This window comes from Vigna unguiculata, chromosome 11 (assembly GCF_004118075.2).
Source record: "Vigna unguiculata cultivar IT97K-499-35 chromosome 11, ASM411807v1, whole genome shotgun sequence".
NCBI classification, from domain to species: domain Eukaryota; kingdom Viridiplantae; phylum Streptophyta; class Magnoliopsida; order Fabales; family Fabaceae; genus Vigna; species Vigna unguiculata.
Genome location: NC_040289.1, coordinates 20,886,114 through 20,907,320, shown reverse-complemented (window position 1 = coordinate 20,907,320; position 21,207 = coordinate 20,886,114). Strand labels below are relative to the sequence as shown.

The following is a 21,207-nucleotide window of genomic DNA, read 5'->3' as shown; positions in this document are numbered from 1 at the left end:
GGGACATGCAAAATGACCTTTAACACTGTAACCGCTCAAGTTTCCATATGCTGGAAAATCATTTATGGTGCAAAACAACATTGCACGCAAACAAAACAATTCTTGAGAATATGAGTCATACACATCGACACCTTCTTCCCATAACAGTTTCAAATCATCGATCAACGGCTTTAGGTACACATCAATGTCATTTCCAGGTTGTCTGGGACCCGATATCATCATAGACAACATCATATATTTCCTCTTCATGCACAACAAAGGAGATAAATTGTAAATCATCAGCAAAACTGGCCATGAACTATGTTTGCTACTTAAGTTCCCATAAGGATTCATACCATCTGTAGCAAGTCCAAGTCTTAAGTTTCTTGGCTCAGCACCAAATTCTGGAAATGTTTCATCAATCTTCTTCCATTGTGGAGAATCAGCTGGGTGTCGAAGAAGATTATCACACTTTCTTCCATCAACATGCCATTTCAGGTTTTTTGCATCTTCTTTAATGGAAAATAGATGATCACGCATTGTTCCCAAGTCATGACGTATTTGATTAAGACAACGAACACAAGGACAAAAATATGTCCCGTTATTTGAGATTGCGTGTTCTTGAACATATTGCAAAAACTCAGAAACCCCCTTCTCATACTTTTCACTTATGCGACGCTCATTCATCCAGCTTCGATCCATACTATGTTCGTAAAAAACTCAATCAATCTCAAACTTTTAACTCTCACAAGGTGAGGCCCTACCCATTCGAAAAAATTATTTTTCATAATTTTCTAACACATACAAATAAGTCAAATATCATAAATTTCACAAAATTTCGACAGCATTTCGCATTGGTCTCTGAAGTACACGAAATGAAAGTGATTAATCATGATCACAATCAAGTATGCATCCAGAGAACGACACAAATTAGCCTCAATCGAAATTTTGTGAAATTTATGCATAAACCTCAATGTATGCATTATAACAAATGATGAAAAATAATTCTTCCAAACTGTCCGATCGGACAATTCAAGATTTAATACAAACGATTAAAAATTTAATCATTTGTACTAAATCTTAAACGGGAACTAAGGTTCACTTAGTATTTGATTAAAATTATAATAAATCTTCATATATAAAACAACAATGCAACCATAGTATTAAAAAATCAAATAAAATTGAAAATATTTTAAATAAAAGAAATCTAACAATAAACATAAATTTCTTTCAAAATTATGTAAATATAAATACAAAAATTCAAAATAAAAAAGTAGACCCAAAAAAAATGTTAAACTACAACGGTAAAAAAAAATTCAATTTTATACATACAATATGAACACACTTACAAAATGCAAAAAGAAAGATAAGTAAAGCTAACCTCTTGTTGCAAAACCAAAATCGAAGTTGGAGGAGAGTGGTCTTAGGGGCCGAACGTGCTAATGGTTGGCCAAATATGGGAAAGAAAAACACTACCAAATGAGAACGAAAACGATAAATATTGGGCTCAAAACTCAAAACCAATCCACTGAGCAAAATCCAACAACTTTCAGTAGTGGAAAATGAAAAACTATACCTGCAATGGCGTCGTCGCCGGCACGGAGGGGAGAATGTGCGAGGCCAATATTCCGTTTCACACACCACGGAGACGAAGGAAAACACTGCAAAACGGGGACGAAAACGAAAAATATTCGGTTCAAAACTCCTAAATCAATCCACAAATCAAAACCCAACAATTTTCAGTGGTGGAAAACGAAGAAACTGACCTGCAATGGCGGCTCTCGTTGTCGCCGGCACGGAGGAGAAGAACGCGCAACGTAACAGAGGGGAGGAGAGGGGTTCGCGCTGGTTTTAGGAAAAAATTAACGTCTGTGCTGTGCCAGGCCGACGTAATTTGACGTCGGGGATAAATGGGCCGACGTAACTTAACATCGGGGATAGATGGGGCCGACGTCACTTGACGTCGGGGGTAGATGGGGCCGACGTTCTTTTGAAGATGACGTCGGGGCGCTTGTGGGCCGACGTTACTTGACGTCGGGGCGCTAATGGACAGATGTTAAATTTGTCCAGTTATTTACAAAACTGCCACCGGTCATTTTTTACGTGGGTGTTCTTTTGAGCAGACGTTAAACAGGTGACGTTGAAGGCCTTTTTTGTATTAGTGCCAAATTCTTCGTCATCAAGAATCTCTACCACGTTAAAAGGTGGCATGATTGTAGATGTTTAGAAAGCATCCTTTGGAGACTTTGGCTAATGTAAAAGTTATTCTTCAGAATATTAATTATCTTAATAGATCATTAATTGACATATATTAGAGTACACCTGGATTGAGCTTTGCCTTAAAATCAATTCAAAAACACATATAGGGATTAAAATTAGGATTCATGAGAAGTTGAAATTTGAAAAGGAAACAAATTTGAAGAGAAAAATAAACTACAGAAAGAGAAAAAATGGGGAAAAATACCTACAAGAATAAAATTGCGAAAATTGCATGAGAAGAAGATGATTTACAAGAATGTTCCAGCAGAGAGGATATGGATTTAAAAGAAAAAGAGAAGATGACATTAGAGAAGATGGCTTACCGAAAAAAGGAATCTTCTCTATCTACGAAGAACACAAAGCTCATCTATCTATCAGTTACTAAAATATAACGATAAAAAAAAATTGAGTTACCATACTCCGTCGGTTTTCAAACCGACTTCAAATATTTTGTAATTTACTATTGAGGCATTTTAGTAAAACCGCCCTTAAGAAAAATGACGTTAAAATTTACTTGAATTGAAAACAGATGTGTCTCTGTGCCCTAATTTCTTTACCACTAATCTTGATTCTAATGTGCCTCATTACTCTGATTATATTGTGCATACAGTGTTTCCTTGTATCAAACTTCTTCACCACCGTGTCCTCCTCCACTACTCCATCACTAGTGCAGCGAAAAGTCTTGACATCAGTTTTTTCAACATTATACTGTTGTTCCCCAATCAATCAAAGCATAGTAAAAGGAGACTTTTGACTTCAACATTTAGTAGCTACTGCAACATTTACCTAGCTACATTGATTAAAAATGTTACTATTGATATAATATAGTTACATTTTCTTAAACTTGTTACTATAAAGAATATTAATATTAATATTGTAACACTTTTTAAAAATGTCACTGTACATATTACACTTTTTTCTATTTTCACTAACATTTGCATAATCACATCTACTAAAAATGTTACTATATACATCCTAATATTGCGATATGTTTTAAAAATGTTACTATAAATAAATAAATATATTGTATAATATCAGTATTATCAGAAATTAATTAAATATAAAATAATAATATCGCATGCATCGTTAAGAAGTAATTAAAAATTATTTTCTAGTCATTTTGAATTTATTTTAGAAACTAAATTTTAATCAGTAAAAATAATCAAAATAGAAACTAACTTTTAGTTTTTAATTATTGTATTATTAAAAAATTGATTTTTTTAATCTTTATTGTACAAATATTTTGCTGACATATATTTGATGAATGATTTTTAAGATTTATATTTACAAGAAATAAATTTAATTAAAATGTATTATAATTATAATGTAATCGTTCGGTATAGCACCATGTATAATTAACTAGTGTATTAAAGAGTATATAAAATAGAATAACATTTCTCTTTTATTATTATATTAAATAATAATTTTAGGTACTAAAATAACTCAATAATATTAAACGCAAGAAGCATCATTCCCCTTCACCACCACCGTCTGGATTCGATTTGGAGGGAGCTTCTTCTTGGATCTACCCTCACCACCACCGTCTGTTTCTTCTACAACTCTTAAGTCCTCTCTCTGTAAGATTCTTCTCTTTTGGACTGTGACCGATTCGTTTTTGCCTCTCGCTTGCTCTCGATCTGATTACCTTTTGTTCAAGTTCTGGATCTGTTGCAAGTAAAACAATTTCTCATTTTCAATTAGAAAATCAGTTAGGTTTTTCTTAATTGCGGAGATCTTAGCTTTCGCATTTCCTGCCTTATGCTCAACGAAGAAATCGAATCGTTTTATTTTCAAAACTTTCTTTCGTATTTGTGTTTAATAGACTGTGCATCTTAGCTCGCACCGAATTATGCTATTCTATTTGCTTGATAGATTTGGCAAAATAAATTAACACTTGACACCACCTCTTTAGTTTTCAAAAAATTCTGGATATCACTTGCGTGTAGTATTTTTTATTTTTTTTTGTATTTCTGTCTGAATTTGGAAAATTAAGGTTAATGGTTCTGATGTACATTGATTATGAAACTATGAGATTTGACTGCGACTATCTGATTTTGTTGACATGTGCCTTCCCATGAATATCTGCATCCAGTTGAAGCAAGATGGGGTTGATTTTCTGTCCATACTTTCTCCATATATAGCCATCTTCCATCAGGTGTGAGCTGTTCTTCTCCCATGTTGGTGCACTATAGAATACACATATATAATTCTATTCAGTTTAAGAGAGATAACTCAATAATTATTCTTTTTCAGGTTTTATTTGCCCATTTGTGCCACTACTTCTCATAGCTTGCACTCTCATCAATTCTTAATTACCTGTTCATCTTGGATAAGCATTACTACTTAATTTGTTGTACTTTTAGTTAACCAAACTCGTTTCTCAAATGTGTTTTTTTTATATCAGGTTGTGTGTGGAAATTTTGGAATTAATGGAAGTAGTTTGGTTTAATAACTTTGAATTTTATTGTTATTTAAGTTAATATTAGAATATATCTAGTGTTCTCTTTTTCTCTGCATGCCATGCCTTAATAGTGACAAACATATTTCACTTTCATTTTAGTAAATAGTAAGAATGATAGGAACTCCAAGTGAACAAAAATTGGTACTCTTTTTGTGTGAAGTTAAAGAAAATTTAATTCAATTCAATAACTACATTTCCATAAAATGTTCATGATCTTTTTCTTTTCGTATTTGTTTCTCTGGTTTGTAAAATTGAATGTCCATACTATAGCATAAATTGTCTAATTGAACCAATGTGCCAAAATATCAGAGAAGAGTATGGATAAAACTGTAAAGATATATTCAATGTATTTTGCAGAGGCACTTCTATATTGAAACTTTGTTAATGATTATATTGTTACAGTTAGGATGCTTGTAATCTTGTAGAACATGTTCATTATTTAGCACTGTTTTTAAGGCTGAAGCACGAAACTTTTAAGGGAAACAAAAATGTTAAACATTATTTATTTACATGCTTGACTATACATTGCATTAATACAGTACATTAAAATGTTATGCTTGCAAGTTGATGAGCTGAATATGCTCACCTTTGATGTATGGACATAATGCCATAGCTGTGAATGAATTTCAAAGTCAAGTAGATTTATGGCTAGTGGTGAGAAAGAAAAACCATCCTTGCTGGCCAAGAATGTTAAAGTGTATTTTCCCAAGTCTTTGGAAAAGATCGACATGGTTATGTGCGCACATATGGAAAAGGGGTTTCACCTTCCAATCTATGGGGATCTAACTTCGAAGTTGGAATACAAAAATTAATTGATGAAGTTCAAAGGAATGCTCAGGTTGAACTACAAAGCATGAAAAACAGAATGCAAGAGGAAATGAAAATAAAGCTAAAAGAGCAAGTGAAGGAGCAAGTGGAAACCAAACTAAAAGAGCAACTAGAAGCCATGAAAGTTGAGCTTCTAAACAACTTCAAAATCGCTTTTACTCAAATCCCAAGTTGTGCTCCAGAAATAATGGTTTCAAATTTGAATAAAGAGGAGGTGGACATTGAAGATGATGGATAATGATGACAACATCTCTCATAAAGGTTTATTTATTTCATTTGAGTACATTAAAGGAAAGGGTCTTCTTCTTCTTCATAGCTTTAGTGTTGTTAACATTCTTGAATATCATGCCATAAGATGTTCTTATTATCCTCTTGAACATCATGCCAAAAGTAATTGTTGCAATCCATACATAGCCACTGCCCATCATTCCTAGCTTCTGAGCAATGGAAAAATGCTCAAACCAGTTTCAGGATTAACATCCCTCCATCATTCCTAGCTTCCATTTTATCTAAGTAGTGTTGTTCAAGGAAAAGAAATAGGAAAAAGAGAGCGGAAACCCAAAATTCATTTTGACGGGACCGACCTGAAAAAATTGAAACAAGAGAAATCTCACAAGTGTAAGTTTCCTCTAAGTCTTTTAGTAAATGATAGTAATAGTTTGATTAAAAACATTTATGTATTTGTTACTAATTTATCAATTTTAATTATCTTTATATACAGTTGCTAAATAATGCACATACATTGTTACATGCAAATGAGCTGAAGAAGCGGCTTGAATAAGGTGTGAATGTTTTCTATTGGATACAATAAATTGTCACAGGATTCTATTTTTTACAAATAGCTACTAGATCTGAAATAGGAAGAAACAAATTACAGTGTTGGATAAAAATGAACCAACTCTTCCTCGCCAACCTTGTCTTTTTGTCATTACTTTTATTATCTCATTGAAATATATTCCCCACTTTTAGTAATTAAACTAGTGGATAAATAATAATATTAATTGCAATAACTGAAATTGCTTTACTTGTTTGTTTTGTGTGTGAAGCTTTCAAATTAATATGATTTTTTCTTTCATATCCATCAAAGTTCTCTGGTGCATAATGTGTAAATTGAAGTATATTGTTACAAGGGTGCACATTAACCCTAGTAGGCCATTAGTACTTATCACAGTTTCTATTGAGTAGGCAGAGCAGCCAAATATCTTAAACAGTTCCACTTATTATTATTTATTAAACCAATATCACCAATTCTCTTCAAAATATGATCATATATTCGTATATATGATGATACTGTGATACCAACCATAGCTTTCATTTTGCATGCATCATGCATGAATGAGACCATGTTCATGATAAAAGTTATTGAAAACTGATTTCAGTGCTCTCTGGAAAATTCTCTTGCTTTCAGTGCCCACTGATTTTAAGTCTTTAACAGGTAATGATAGTTGGAAGTTCAGCATCAAAAGATTCTGAATGAGGAAGATGATGAAGAATAAGATTGAAATTAAAGCTAATTCACTACCATATCTCCAAGAAATTCTGAACTATCAAAATAAAAATTCATGCATTAGTAACATATATATTACTGATACAGTTCAATTTATGTTGATGGTTATTGAGATCATATTTTATGTTGATGGTTTCAGTTGAGGTATATTCTTTGATGTATTTACTTTTATTTTTAATGCAGAACAGGATGATGTTGAGAATCTTAAAACTCGGACAAAATTTGAACACTTTTTTCACATGCTCTTAATTCTTGTTTATCTATTATGTTGAAATATAGTAAAAGATTTTTTCCGTTATAGAAGATGATATTTGCCTCTTTATACATATAGGAATTAATTTAGAAAAAGGACAAATTTTAATTTTACAAATTAAAAACGTAATTAATCTTATCGATAGAAAGAGCTTGTTATAAATGTTTGAAAGATAGGTGTGACTATAAAAAGAATTGATCTGTAAAAATTAAAATTAAATTTTTTTGACTACAAGAGATCAATTGGTCAAAAGAAATGTTGTGTGACTATTTATATTATGACATTTTTATAATGTTACCTTAAAAAAATATCACTAAAATTTTTTAGTAACAATTTTAAAATGTTTTTTTATTTTAAAAAAAATGTTACTAATGATTTTTAGTAACATTTTTATAATGTCACTCATTTATAAAAAATTTATAACAAAGAATTTAGTAACATTTTTTTTATAATGTTACATTTTTATTAAATAAATGTTACTAAAGGTATTTAGTAACAATTTTTATAAATGTCTCAATTAATATGTAAAAATGTCACTCATATTTATTAATAACATAGGATATACACGTAACATGTAGTATAATTTTTTAAATGTTACTAAAGAATAAATATGTAGTAGTGTTGGTTTCTAGTAGAAGTCTATACTTCCAGAATAGGATTCACTTGTCTACACCACCAAATCAAAAGCAATTAAAAAAAATTGGAAAATAAAAAAATAGAACTTGAAGCACAAAATATGCTTCAATTCTAAAAACAACGAAGACCTATTCAACTATATGTTTCAGTTTCTTGGACAATGGAAACCTATCTTCACTATACTCTTCGATTTTTACTATAACCAAATCCTATTCTAGAATTTTTGTTAATCTTTTTTTTTTTCTACCTACATTATGAACTTAGGAAAAAAAAATAATCAGAAACATCCAGACACAAACAAGATATATTAAAAATATAAAAATACATTAACAACATATAAAAAAAATTAACATTTTAAGAACCTAGAAGTGCAAAAGCTAGGTACCATAACAATGCAAAAATGCTTTTTGGAAGCAAAGAATCACGAGCTACAACAATGCCACCTGAATACAAAGTCTGGACATCATAAAAATGTGTATGTTAAGGGAAAAATAACGAGCCTTAACAAAACATAAAAAAAAAAGTGAGGGAAGGGAGAACAAATGAGTGAGCCAACAATGGCGAAAATGGCATCTCACAAGTGTAGCAGAGGGGAAGAAAGGGAGCGACGTTCTTGTTCGCAGTGACAATGGAGAACTGGCAGTGGTGTTGACGTCTCCTAGTTGCAGAGGAAAACAAAGAAGTTCTTGGCGATGCAATGAAACAAATGACTTTAGTGGGGTTCTAAATATATGAAAACTTAACCCTAGCACAGGAATAGACTTCTGTTCGTTCTAAACCTAAAGCCTATTCTTTGACACAAAGATGAAGTGCAAAAATAATAATGACGTTTTTTAATTTTAGGATGACTTTAGGTTTTGGTTCCTTAAAGAACCAAAGTCTAGTTGTGCAAAAAATTTTAAAATGTCACGGCGCCTATAGTTTTGAAACCGAAGTCTCTTAGGCGATTTTGAAAACATTTTTAGCACTAATGCACCTAAAAAGGAACCAAATCAGTTGACTCAATTGGAAAAGGAACTCCGCTTCCTGGTAAACCTTCAATACCAACATCCTCCTTTTCCTCTCCTTATCCCAGAAACGATCATTATAAATAGCTTTGGTAGTGATCAAGAAATTGTGTTTCTTTAGCAATTGAGTAGAAAACAAGTGAATTTTCCTAAGGTTCTTATGTTTTCTTGGTTGAAAGAAGACAAGTTCAAAGGGTTGAGAAAGTTCCTCCAACATCAACGTCTTCAAACATTCCTTAAAATAACTGGTAATGAGTATTCCGACATGGTAAATGTATTCTATAGAAAGTTTAACATTTGAGATTGTTGTTATGAAGTCTTAAGTGAAAGGGATATTAAGGTTTCTTAAAGTGCTAGGAAAGAATTGATTGGTTTGAAATATTGAAGGATCCGAGTTAGCAAAGGCAACACAAGTGCTGCTAACAACTACAACAAGATTAATATTTCAGAAGTTGTTTGAACAAATTTTTTGGTCTCACCCCAATATGCCTCAGTTTTAGAACCGAGGCAGAATTACAAAAATAACCGGAGCCAAAAGCCATTGCTGTACTGGTGAAAAGATAGATCAGGCCTCGTAATAGTGAGATAAATTAACTTTCCAACAAGCCTCCTATATCTCTCTGGATCGAAGAATAATTCACCTTCTTCTATTGTTAACTTCTGATTTGGGTCCATTGGACTGTCTACTGGTCTGCAGTCAATCATACATGTTTTTTGTAATATATCAAGAGCATATTTCCTTTGAGAGATTACAACTCCATCTTTTGACTGAGCTACTTCAGTGCCCAAGAAGTATTTGAGGCTTCCGAAATCCTTGGTTTGAAAATGTCTACACAAGTGCTCCTGTAGGTGAGATATTCCAGCAGTATCATTTCCTGTAATAACAATATCATCAACATATACTATTAGGTAGACACATTTCCTAGGAGAGGTATGTTTGTAAAAGACTGAGTGATCTGCCTCACTGCGTCTTAACCCAAATTTCTGAACAATGGAGCTGAATTTTCCAAACCAAGCTCGTGGTGATTGTTTGAGGCCATATAAAGAGCGATGCAATTTGCATACCATACCAGACTCCCCCTGAGCAACAAACCCAAGAGGTTGCTCCATGTAAACTTCCTCCACAAGATCACCATGAAGGAAGGCATTTTTGATATCCAATTGATGAAGCAACCAGTGACGAATTGTTGCCATTGGAAATATTGTACCCTTTTGCAACCAATCGGGCTTTGAGTCGATCAACCTGACCATCAGGGCCAACTTTAATTGCATACACCAATCAGCAACCAACAGCCTTCTTGCCCGAAGGAAGGGGCACGAGCTCCCAAGTATGATTGCTTTCAAGAGCCTACATCTCTGCAATCATGGTTTGTCGCCATCCAGGATGATCAAGTGCTTCATTCACATTTTTGGGAATAACAACAAAAGACACTGAGGATAAAAGGGAACAATAGGAAGGCAATAATCTGTGATAGCTAAGAAAATTATAAATGGGATGTGGATTTCAAGAGGAATGAGTACCTTTTCTTAGAGCAATGGGCTAAACTAAATCACCTTCACCAGGAGTCGTGGGATCAAGAGACGAGGGAGAAGAATCTGAAGTAGGGGATTCACCATGTTCTTGAACAACTGGACTATTCGTCGGCGTCTTGTGTTGGAGAGAATCAGTAGGTGGAGATGATGGCTCAGGAGGACTTTGGTCGAGACTCGGAGTGACATGGACATTGGAAATATTGTACTTAACCTCGGGAATAGGAAGGACATGCTGTATGGCATGACCATCTTGAACAAATGGAGAGAAGTAAGGGGTCTGTTCAAAAAATGTAACATTGGCAGACATGTAATATTTCTTGGTTTTAGGAGAGTAACATCGATACCCTTTTTGAAGTCGTGAATAGCCCAAGAAAACACATTTGAGAGAGCGAGCAGAAAGCTTGTCTAACTCGGGAGACATGTCATGAACAAAACATACACAACCAAAAACTCTAGGAGAAGTGTGAAAGAGAGGATTATCTGGAAACAGAATGGAGAAAGGGACCTTATGATTGAGAGAGGAAGATGGCATCTGATTAATAAGAAAACCTGCAGTTAAGATGACATCTCCCTAGTGATGGACAGGAACGTTGGCACTAAGCAAAAAGGGTACGAGCAGTTTCAACTAAGTGTCTATTTTTTCTTTCTGCTATACCATTGTTGTGGCATATGAGGACAAGTAGACTGATGCAGGATACCATGGGAACTCAAAACATTAGAAAAAGAAAACAAAAAGTACTCTTTGGCATTGTCACTTCTTAAGATTTTGATTACTTTACTAAATTGATTCTTGATTTCATTAAAAAAGGATGTGAAGATGGATAACAATTCAGAACGATCTTTCATAAGATAAACCCAAGTACATCTCGAATATTCATCAATGAAAGTAACAAAATACCTAAAGCTAAAAGATGAGACATGACTAGGTCCCTAGATATCGGAATGGATGACAGAAAAACTAGAAGTACACTTTGATTGAGACCTTTTAGGAAAGGTAGATCTAACATGTTTTCCTAGTTGACATGACTCACATTCTAAAGTCTGGAGACTATTAAGTTCAGGAAACATTTTCTTTAACTTGGACAGGTGAGGGTGACCAAGCCGATCATATAACATTTTTGGATTAGGAGCTGCAACACATGACACTCGTGGACGAGATCTAATATGGTATAATCTGCCCGCTTCATATCCTTCTCCAATCTGTCTCCCCGAGCCATGCTCCTATATAACAGAAGATTTGTTATCGAAGGTTACAGAGCAATTCACTATTTTGGTTAACTGACTTAAGGAAATTAAATTGAAAGGACAATTAGAGATAAAAAGGACAAATTTTAGATTTAAGGAGGGAGATAGGATGGCTTGACCGACTCCCTTTGAGGATGTTTTAGAACCATTCGCAAGGGTTATAAAATGAGATTTTTCTTGGAATGAAATGGTTGAGAACAAGGAGGTATTACCAGAAATGTGATCAGAAGCACCAGAGTCAATTACCCATGAATTGTGACCTTCCATGGATTGAGAGATGCAAGCAGTTGATTTACTTGGAGCTTGAGATGATTGTGCCAAGCTGTTGGACTTGAGTCGTAGGTACTCTTGATACTCGTCCTCAGTGAAGTTGGAGTCATTAGTCTCTGCCTGGGAGACATTGGCTGTTTTGGCAGGAAAACCATGTAAAGTGTAGCAGTTTTCCAGGGTATGACCCATCCTTTTACAATACGTACACTAAGGACGCCCACGACCTCCACGTCCACCTCCTCTAGTTCCACGACCTCCTCTTCCTCGGGTGGCGACCATGACAGATGGTTCCATTACAGCAAGATTTTTTGGAGTTTGAAGAGTTGGAACACGTATCATGCGGGAGATCAAAGTTTCCATGGAAGGAACCTCATGAGGGGTCAAAAGCTGATCTCAGATATGATTAAAGTTTGGGTGTATAGCGCGGAGGATCATCACCATATAGTACTTGTCAAGCTTTTTCTTCATTTCATCTAGAGAGTCGACTTCCAAGAACATTTGAAGTTCTTCCACAGCAGCTTGAGCGTCATTCATGAATGAAATCATATCATGGTTAGTCATTTTCAGAGATGCCAACTTATTCGCTGAATCATAGAGGCACTGGCTATCATTTGCATAGATATTGAGTTCTCTTCCAAAACAAGTGGCATGTTTTGAAGGCCCGAATGGGACATCATAAGTCGTGATTCCACCGACTGTCACAATAGAGTACATAGTTGAAAATCTACTTGTTTCCACTGTTCAACGTTTTCAGAAGGTATGTGGCTGTCATCTTTCTCAAGGTGGTCGTGATGTCCTTGACCGAGAAACCACATCTCGACGGCAGCGGACCAAGATAAGTAATTTTGGCCATTTAGTTTCTCGGAAGTAATGCAGGGGCTTCCAGAGAATGAAATAGCACTCCCAGTACCTCCAGTGGCCATATCTGATCAAGAGAATAAAGAAACAGCAAGGATCTCGAAAAACAGTGACGTTTTTTTAATACCCTAGGGAGATTTTCACAAGGGATATGCTACTGGACTTCACCGAAACAAAGGTTTGAAGGTCAAAACGGGTAGAGGAGGCTCCGACGACGGCTATGGAGGCTCCAACGACGGCTATGGAGGTGGCGCGACGACGAACCGGTGACTGGACGGTAGCGCGTGGGCGGCACGCGCCTGACTACAGCAGACTGAGATGGCGCGTATGGAGGAGCGTGGTGACGACTCTACTTTCGGCACTGGCGGGGTTGGTTGTCGCGTAGAGAGGCTGTCCAGATCCTATGGTTTCCGGACGGAACTACGACGGCGGACGGCGACGGACGACGATGGAGGACTGCAGACTGACACAGACAGTGATGAAATGTTGTTTGACAGTGTTGGGTAGTTCAAAAAGACAATGTCTGGTTCTAAAACGAGGTTAAATGAACTTGGACAGCGGCGTGACGGATGGTGGCGGACTAGATGAGACAGAAACCAAAGCGAGATCGACCCGCTCTGATACCAACTTAAGATTGAGACTGAAAATATGAGTAGTGGACAATAGGACCACTCTCCCTCCCTTCTATTTATAATGAAACAAGTACATGGAATATGAAAAGATTGCTCTAGGATCCTAGGCATAATTAGATAAACAGTAGATACGACAGTAGATAGTTTCCCACACTCTACACCCTATACATAGGGTTAATGATACAATAGAAGTAATAATTCTAACAGATAGAAACAAAGACGAAAGAAAAAGATATATATGATATTTTTGTTGTTATTAGAAAGATCACATAAAATCTCTATTTAGGATTGATTTTTTCATTGAGAGTGAAGCCTATAAATATACATATTGAATGAATGAGTGAGTGTTACGCTTTGTGACAAAGAATGTGACATAGGGAGAGCTTTAAAAGTTTCTATTCTCAAGAATGTGACATAAGGAGAGCTTTAAAAGTTTCTATTCTCGATCTAGGTAAGGGAAACTAACCTTTTTTTTTCTTATTTGTATGTATGTGTTTTGAATTTAACAAGAGTGATGTTTATGAGGTTTGATGTGATATTTTTAATTCTTCGTTTAAAGTTATGAGAATGAGATTTTGTGAAATTATGAGTATTTTGGTCAATGGTCTTATATAAATTTTGTATTATAAATAAAAGACTCTATTAATTACTTCTGCCCAAAAACATTTTGTAATGGAGTTGGGATTCAACATTGTTGAAGCAATTTCTTGTAAAACACAAATTTTCCTCAAACAAAAGCATTTTTGTTGTGGTGTTCTGGTAGTAGAAAAAATGTGATTAATGCCATAATTTCCAGATAGTTATCGAAAACTATCATTTTCAAATTCTCTATCATAATCACTTCTAACATAAATAATTGATAAGACCTTTTCATTTTGAAATTTTCTTAAGAATTTATAAAAGAATTTGAAAGACTCATTCCTATAGCTTAAGAATGTTACCCAAATCCATCTAATGTAATCATCAACAATCATAAAACCATATCGTTTATGACATAAGGAGTCATTTCTACTGGGGAAAAATATCTAAGTGTATAAGCTCAAGGGTTCCTTAAGTAGAAATTTCGTTTTTTGCTTTTGAAAGACCTTTTAGCTTTCTTCCTTTGAAACATCATTCGCAAAGAAAATTCCCTTTGAATGACATTCCTAGCAAGCCTCTTACGAGACTATATTTGTTTAGATTTGAGAGTAATCTCAAACTTGAATTGCCACACTTCTTGTGCCATAGTTGGTGATATTCTTTGATGGTTATGAGAAAAGATACATTTTAAGTTGATAACTCGTCCATATCAAATTTATGAAGGTTACCTTATCTTTTAGTTGTGAAGAGATGTCTTTCGTCACTATTGTTTACCATATATTTATTCTTGTTAAATACAACATCACAACCATTGTCACACAATTCACTTATGCTTAATAGGTTGTGATTTATACCATCTACTAAAAAACATTACTAATGTAAAGAAAGGGTTTCAAAATTACTTGACAAATGCCCATTAATTTTCCATGTTGGTTTTAAAGATGACCTTCCCTCCTTTCTTCATTTGTAAGTCTTGGAATATAGACCTTTCTCCTGTCATTTGTCGTGAACATCCATTGTCCAAGTAGCCTGACAATGGTTTGTTTTGTTGGGTTGAGTAAGTGTACAAGAGGTATTAGTGTTTTCCCTTAGGTATCAATATTTCTTTGGGTCCTTTGGGCTAAGTTTGTTAGATGGAACATTAGTTTTTAAATCATTTTTCTATTCAAATCCTATTCTTGATTTATCATGAGATTTCCTAGAATTGTTTACTACATGTCTAAAGATTTTACTTTCATATTTGTTTGAGCTTGGAGTTTGTAGGACTTTGTGTAGGAAATAATTTTCATAAATTAAATTTTCTATTACTCCGCTATTTTTTTTTTTATTTCCATGGGCCTTTTACTAATTCTCTCTTTAATAAAAAGTAGTTCTTTTCATAGATCATTATTTTTCATAATTTTGTTCTTTAAGCTTTTGGGTTAAATCCTTATTTGCTTTGGTTAAAATTGTGTTTTCATCTAAAAGTTTTACATTCTTATCATATATTTCATTAGATGATACCTTTCTACTTTCTGGTCTTTTTAAGTTTTTCTTTAAACTTATGTTTAAAGATTTTTACATGTAAACTATTCTTTCATTATTTGGTATAGCCTCATAGTAAGCTTGTCTAACAGAGTGTAAGTCAGAGAAATCTACTTCTTATCAAAGTCAAGGGCAAATTGAGTATAATAAAAGAAAGCATAGACCAAGAGTGAATAGATAACTACCTAATTGATTGTAATACTAGTTGTTAGTTAGAAAGAAGCTTATACTTCAAATAAATAAAAAACTAACTTAATAATGCCAACTTCACACATTGGTTTTCCCTAAATTACATTTAAAAAACAAGATTTTCCTAACAATTCAACTCAATACTATTCTCAAATTAGGAAATACAAAAAATAAAATGCTTTAAAACCAAATGCAGCACAAAAATTGAATCCGCTAGACTGCAACCAATTAAGTGCAATTCGAACTATGAATACCTCAATTAATCACATTATTTCTTCTTCAATTATGTACGATTATGCAACCCAATTCACGCCAAGAAGATAAGACTCTGGTTCGCAATTATATGTAGAACACATTACATTAAATCAAATACCTGCATAAAATTCAGCAAATAAACCTAGCTGAAAACAAAACCCTAACTTCTATCGAAGGAAGAATGTCATACTAACCTTCGAACGGCGGAGATGAGCCGAGATGAGCGGAGCAAACCACGAACGGAGGAGATGAAGGGAGAATGTGGACTCAGGCGACACTATAAGAAATATAATTATTATCTATGTCAATATTTCGTAGGTAATTTACATTTATCTATGACTTACCTACTAAACAAATTTCATAGGTATTACGCTAGTTGGTAACTTATCTACGAAAATATAATTCGTAGATAATTTACTTACGAAAATATTCGTCAAAAAATTTATCATCCATTATTTAAATTACCTACAAAATATTTCGTGTATAATTTGCCTACAAAAGTTTTTGTAGGTAACGTACTTATGAAATTCCTCATAAATAACTAACCTATGAAATTTTTCTTAAATAACTTAAATAAAAAAAATAAAATATTCTAAAATTCCTATTAAAATATATATAGAATAATTTTATAAATACAACAAAAGGTCTATTTATTTTCAACTCTCTAAAAAAAAATAAAGGTTACATTCCTATACAGACCATTTTCACAGTAACATCTGAAAAAAATTTAACACAAAAATAAAATATTTATTTACAAAAGAATTTTCATTTCCACAATTTAAAGTAAACTAAACAAGTACACTCAACTGCTCTCTTGCTCAACTGTTGTCTTTCTTGGAGACTCCCTCACTCCATTTCACTGATCTTGAACCAATATTCCTAACCTGAGGCCTAATCACTTCAACATCTTTGCTTCCACCTTTATCTTCTACTTCTTTAGTTTTTCACATGAGTAATCCTTCCTGGTAGTCTTCCTGCAATCAGTGACCACCTGAAATAAGGGATGCAACCAACTTAGCAGCAACTCATTAAAATTCTAGATTAAATGTAAAAAGAAAAAAAAGGTTGAAATTCACAATAAAGGTTTCAAAGTAATTACTCTGTACATAAAGAAATCTATCATCATTAATTTGATAAAATTTATTCAACCTAATCGAACCTAACCCATATTTAACTTCTGTAAATAACAACCTTTCACATTTAGCTTCATCCAACAAACCACACGAGTAAATATGACAAACGTATAAAAATGAATTCAACCTGATCTAATCTAACCCAATTTTAATGCATTTAAAATCTACCAAATGGTGATCCACTTTTAATTCACTGTGCAGAGAAAGAGGAGATGGGGTTTGTTTATTTTCCAAAATTCAAGAACCTTGCGGATAAAAATACACCTAGCTAGCCATGTAAGCAACATCCATAACTAGTCATCTTGTTTCATCGCACAAGTGTCTATGTGGGTTATATCATATTCCCACACGTTCCAACATTTGCCTTAATCATTTATGTTACTTTCACTTTCACGGCTGCCTTAATCATTTATGTTACTTTCACTTTCACGGCTAGCTGCTACTACAACATGGGGAATATCTATTTAGGAATTATTTGTTTCTACTCTTAGCATAAACTTATCAATATGATAATTTATTTTTTTATTTTTAAACTATAATAAATATTTTGATAATTTATTTTTTTTATTTTTAAACTATAATAAATATTTTCAACACTAGTATTGTAAAAAGTAATAGACAAGGTTGTCTATTCGAGAACACCTGCATACAATCACATGCAATATTTAAATAACAATTTGTAATTTGTAACAACACGTAAATATATAAAACGTAAATATACAAAAATAAATCAATAGATAACAAATAGTGTTATAAATATAATTTGTAACAACACGTAAATATATAAGTGTATGCGTTTGTCTAATTCACTACTTTAATATCAATAAAGTTATTGAATTCATCACATAATAATGCCTAATTCTCTTTGAAAAAATATTACATATATTTTAAATAAAAAATGAAAATCCCACTATGAGAAATTACCCCAAAATGTGGTGTGGCTGAATTAATGCATGCAATTGCAGCTGCTACTCACAATCAATGGTAACTTATCATGCATATGATATTTTGAATTCCTCTTGTTGCCAAATTCTTTTTCATTTTTATTCCAATAGTTTTTAGCTTGCATATCTATCATGTAAAATAATTGAGAGAAAACTAAGCGAAATTACCTAAAACCAGATACCAAAAGACAGATCTTAGACATTTTCTATTGTTAAACTCATGCAAGTAACTATCCAATGGAACTTATCCAAATCAAGTTGAACATATTGCTTTGAATCAAATAACTACCTGGTAGGCAAGTTGGGTACGAGCAAGATCCAACGGGTAGGTACAAAAAATTGAAGTTCCTCCTGCAGCAAAGCATGCAAAAAGATCAATACAAGGATCCGAACCACGTAAACCAAAGTAATTAAAACCTCTGAAAGTAAAATAAAAATCCGAAAGTCACTTAATGAGAATAGAAATCAAGGTCTTCAAGACTCCTGTAAGAGGCACAAAGAATAATTTATTTGACATATGAGGCAACCCAAGACATAATATTATCCTGTCTAGCAAATTAGAACCAAGAACCATCAACAAAAACCCAAACTGAAACAACAACCAATAATCCTTAACCAAGCATCAATGACTTTCCATTAATTATGTCTTCAAGACTCCAGTAAAAGGCACAAATCAAACTAACTAGAATAAAAACATAACTTACAAAGACAAATTCCATCTCTAATCACTAGTATAGGAAAGGAAAATGAAAGTGGTTATTTTCACCTTTTGACTTCGGTGAACAACCGAGACATATACTGCCGAGGTAAAAAGCTAGTTCTTTATGTCTCGGTTATGAACCCAAAGCATATTAAGTTGTTACTGTCTCGGTTTGTATCAAACCAAGGCCTATTGCATATCAGAAATAAAAAAAAAAATTAAATATACTCTCTGCTCAATCCACTATGTGTAAACCCTAATCCCTTCTGCTGTCGCCGCTCTCTAGTCCCTCCTCCAGCAGAAGCTCGAGCTCGACAAGGATGATGAGGCGTCAACCTCACAAGGCCCTTCATTTTGTGCAGACAACAAATAAGAAATAATAAAGGTTGGTGGATCCATTGTTGGAGCAGCAAGATGCAGGAATATGCAGCATGGATTTTAAACTTCTAGAACAACATTAAAGTCATAACTTCAATTTGATCTTACTAAGACAAATACAAGACCAGTGGAAAAAATGAAAAGACAAGGATAAAAGATGCATGTGTTGGTGTAGTTAGAAAAGCATTACCAGTACACCAACAAGCGCTATAAATGAACTTATTGACTTTCATTCCTGTAAATCTTGTATCAAGCAAGCTAATTGTTCTTACAAATGATTCAAAAAAAAATGATTAAAGCAAAGATCTTTTATCAAAAGAAAATAACTTTCAAGAAGAATGATAGGGTTGTGAGGAAGCTTCCTACACATGCTCTTGTAACAGAAGGTTGTGTAAGAGTCAAAAAATTTAGATGAGAATTATCAGAACATAGAAACAAATAAAATTAAAAATTAAAATAGAAAACAAAAAGTTTAACCATTTTGACAGTAAAAGTGGTCGTCTTCCACATTTATCCATCAAAAGTACTCCTAAAGATGAAAATGAGAACTATAAACACAAATAATGGACTATGTGAAGAGAATACCTAGACATCATAGCAGCAATAGCACCAAACCAGAGATGCTTGGTGGTGTTGACGTCATTGCCTCCTCGCACCTTAACCTTTCTTTAGAGGTTGTGTCCTTGTTGGACACGAGTTCGTCATTTGGCAGTTTGGATTCGATGACGAGTTTTGCAGTCGGCAAGCTCACTCACAAAAACACCCAGCCGGAACCCTCCTCAGTTGGGGTGAGTGCTGGATTGGGAAGAAGCGGCGGCGTGAATATTCAAGGAAACGAAACGAAGAAAGGAATTGGGAACTTTGGGCTCGAGAAACAACACTACAGTGAAGGAAGCAAAATCTGAAATTGAAGTGAAGAAAATAAGGGGACAATATGTATTTTGTTGCTTGCAGTCCGCTTCCTGCATTGTCATTCTCAAAAAGAAGGGTGTGTGCCCAATTCCTTACTTGACCCTAAACTATTCAAAAACTATCAATGTAAAACCCTATATTAATCGCTTTTTTGAAAAAAAAAAAAAAACTCAATTCCATATGCGTTTTTTTATAGTCTGTGAAGAGGATTCTGTTTCGTGAACCTCGTTCGCACGAGTTAGGTCTCGAGATTTGCTTTTCTCGCGACAGAGAGGGATCGAGGCAGACAACATCGGGGACAAACCTCAGTCGTCGCTGGGTGAGTGTGAGCTCAGATGAAGAACGAACAAGACGAAGCTCGGACGAACCGCAGATGAACTATTTACTGTCGACCACATTGTTACCGTTGGGAAGAAAACTACGAACTTCATTGAGCTTGGGGATGAAGGAGGATTTGTTGAACCTAAGTGACACTGCTAAACACAAAAAATTTACGAAGTGTTATTTCTCAATTATACTTTAATAAAAAAATTATATAATTTACATACGAATATTAGTAGATAATATCTTTTAAAATAATTTTTATATATTTTTTATATAATTTTTATAATATTTATTTTCTACTGTATATTTTATAGGTAAAGTTTCATACGTAAAATTTTTACCCACGAAAATTTTATATGTAATTTATTTTTGTGTTACTTACGGACTTTTAATTTATTTTTGAATATTTTTTATAGATAAAATAAAATTATTTATAAAAAAATTTTAATAGATAATTTTTCGTAAATGACAAACAATTTTTTTGTAGTGTGTGAGGAGGGAATGACTTGACTACTTTGTGAGGAGAGGAAAATCTAGACTGAGAGGATAGGTGGAGCGAAGACCTAGTGGAGAGAAAAAGAAAATTTTTTATCAATTTTACTTGGTCATTACCAACAGATTTCATCTGTACTACCACATGTGCTTTATCTATCGAAGGATATTTTTAGAACACTACACATGTACATTTATCAACAGTATTACGAATTCTTTCATCATAAAGTAATTGAAATGACCTGTCGATAAGTCCATCGATAACACACAGGTACTAACGGAATACGATTCGTCGATAAATATCCATGA

General features: G+C 33.7%; 2 long non-coding RNA genes across 10 annotated transcripts; one reads left to right on the top strand and one right to left on the bottom strand.

Annotated features, from left to right (window-relative positions):
- Positions 1 to 3,688: 3,688 nt before the first annotated feature.
- LOC114169219 lies at positions 3,689 to 7,236 on the top strand. Of its 3 annotated transcripts, XR_003600850.1 has the most exons (5): positions 3,689 to 3,815; positions 4,331 to 4,393; positions 4,492 to 6,145; positions 6,249 to 6,309; positions 6,963 to 7,211. It is a non-coding gene; the product is annotated as an uncharacterized LOC114169219 (long non-coding RNA). The 3 variants fall into 3 exon arrangements; XR_003600851.1 differs by lacking the exon at positions 6,963 to 7,211 and adding an exon at positions 7,218 to 7,236 and having other exon boundaries at positions 4,331 to 6,145; XR_003600849.1 differs by having other exon boundaries at positions 4,331 to 6,145.
- LOC114169220 lies at positions 5,830 to 20,558 on the bottom strand. Of its 7 annotated transcripts, none has more exons than XR_003600854.1 (6): positions 19,756 to 20,558; positions 18,382 to 19,139; positions 16,823 to 17,006; positions 16,210 to 16,292; positions 16,015 to 16,133; positions 6,025 to 6,111 (listed from the first exon to the last, which is right to left on the bottom strand). It is a non-coding gene; the product is annotated as an uncharacterized LOC114169220 (long non-coding RNA). The 7 variants fall into 7 exon arrangements; XR_003600855.1 differs by having other exon boundaries at positions 16,015 to 16,088; XR_003600853.1 differs by lacking the exon at positions 16,015 to 16,133 and having other exon boundaries at positions 5,830 to 6,111.
- Positions 20,559 to 21,207: the final 649 nt, after the last annotated feature.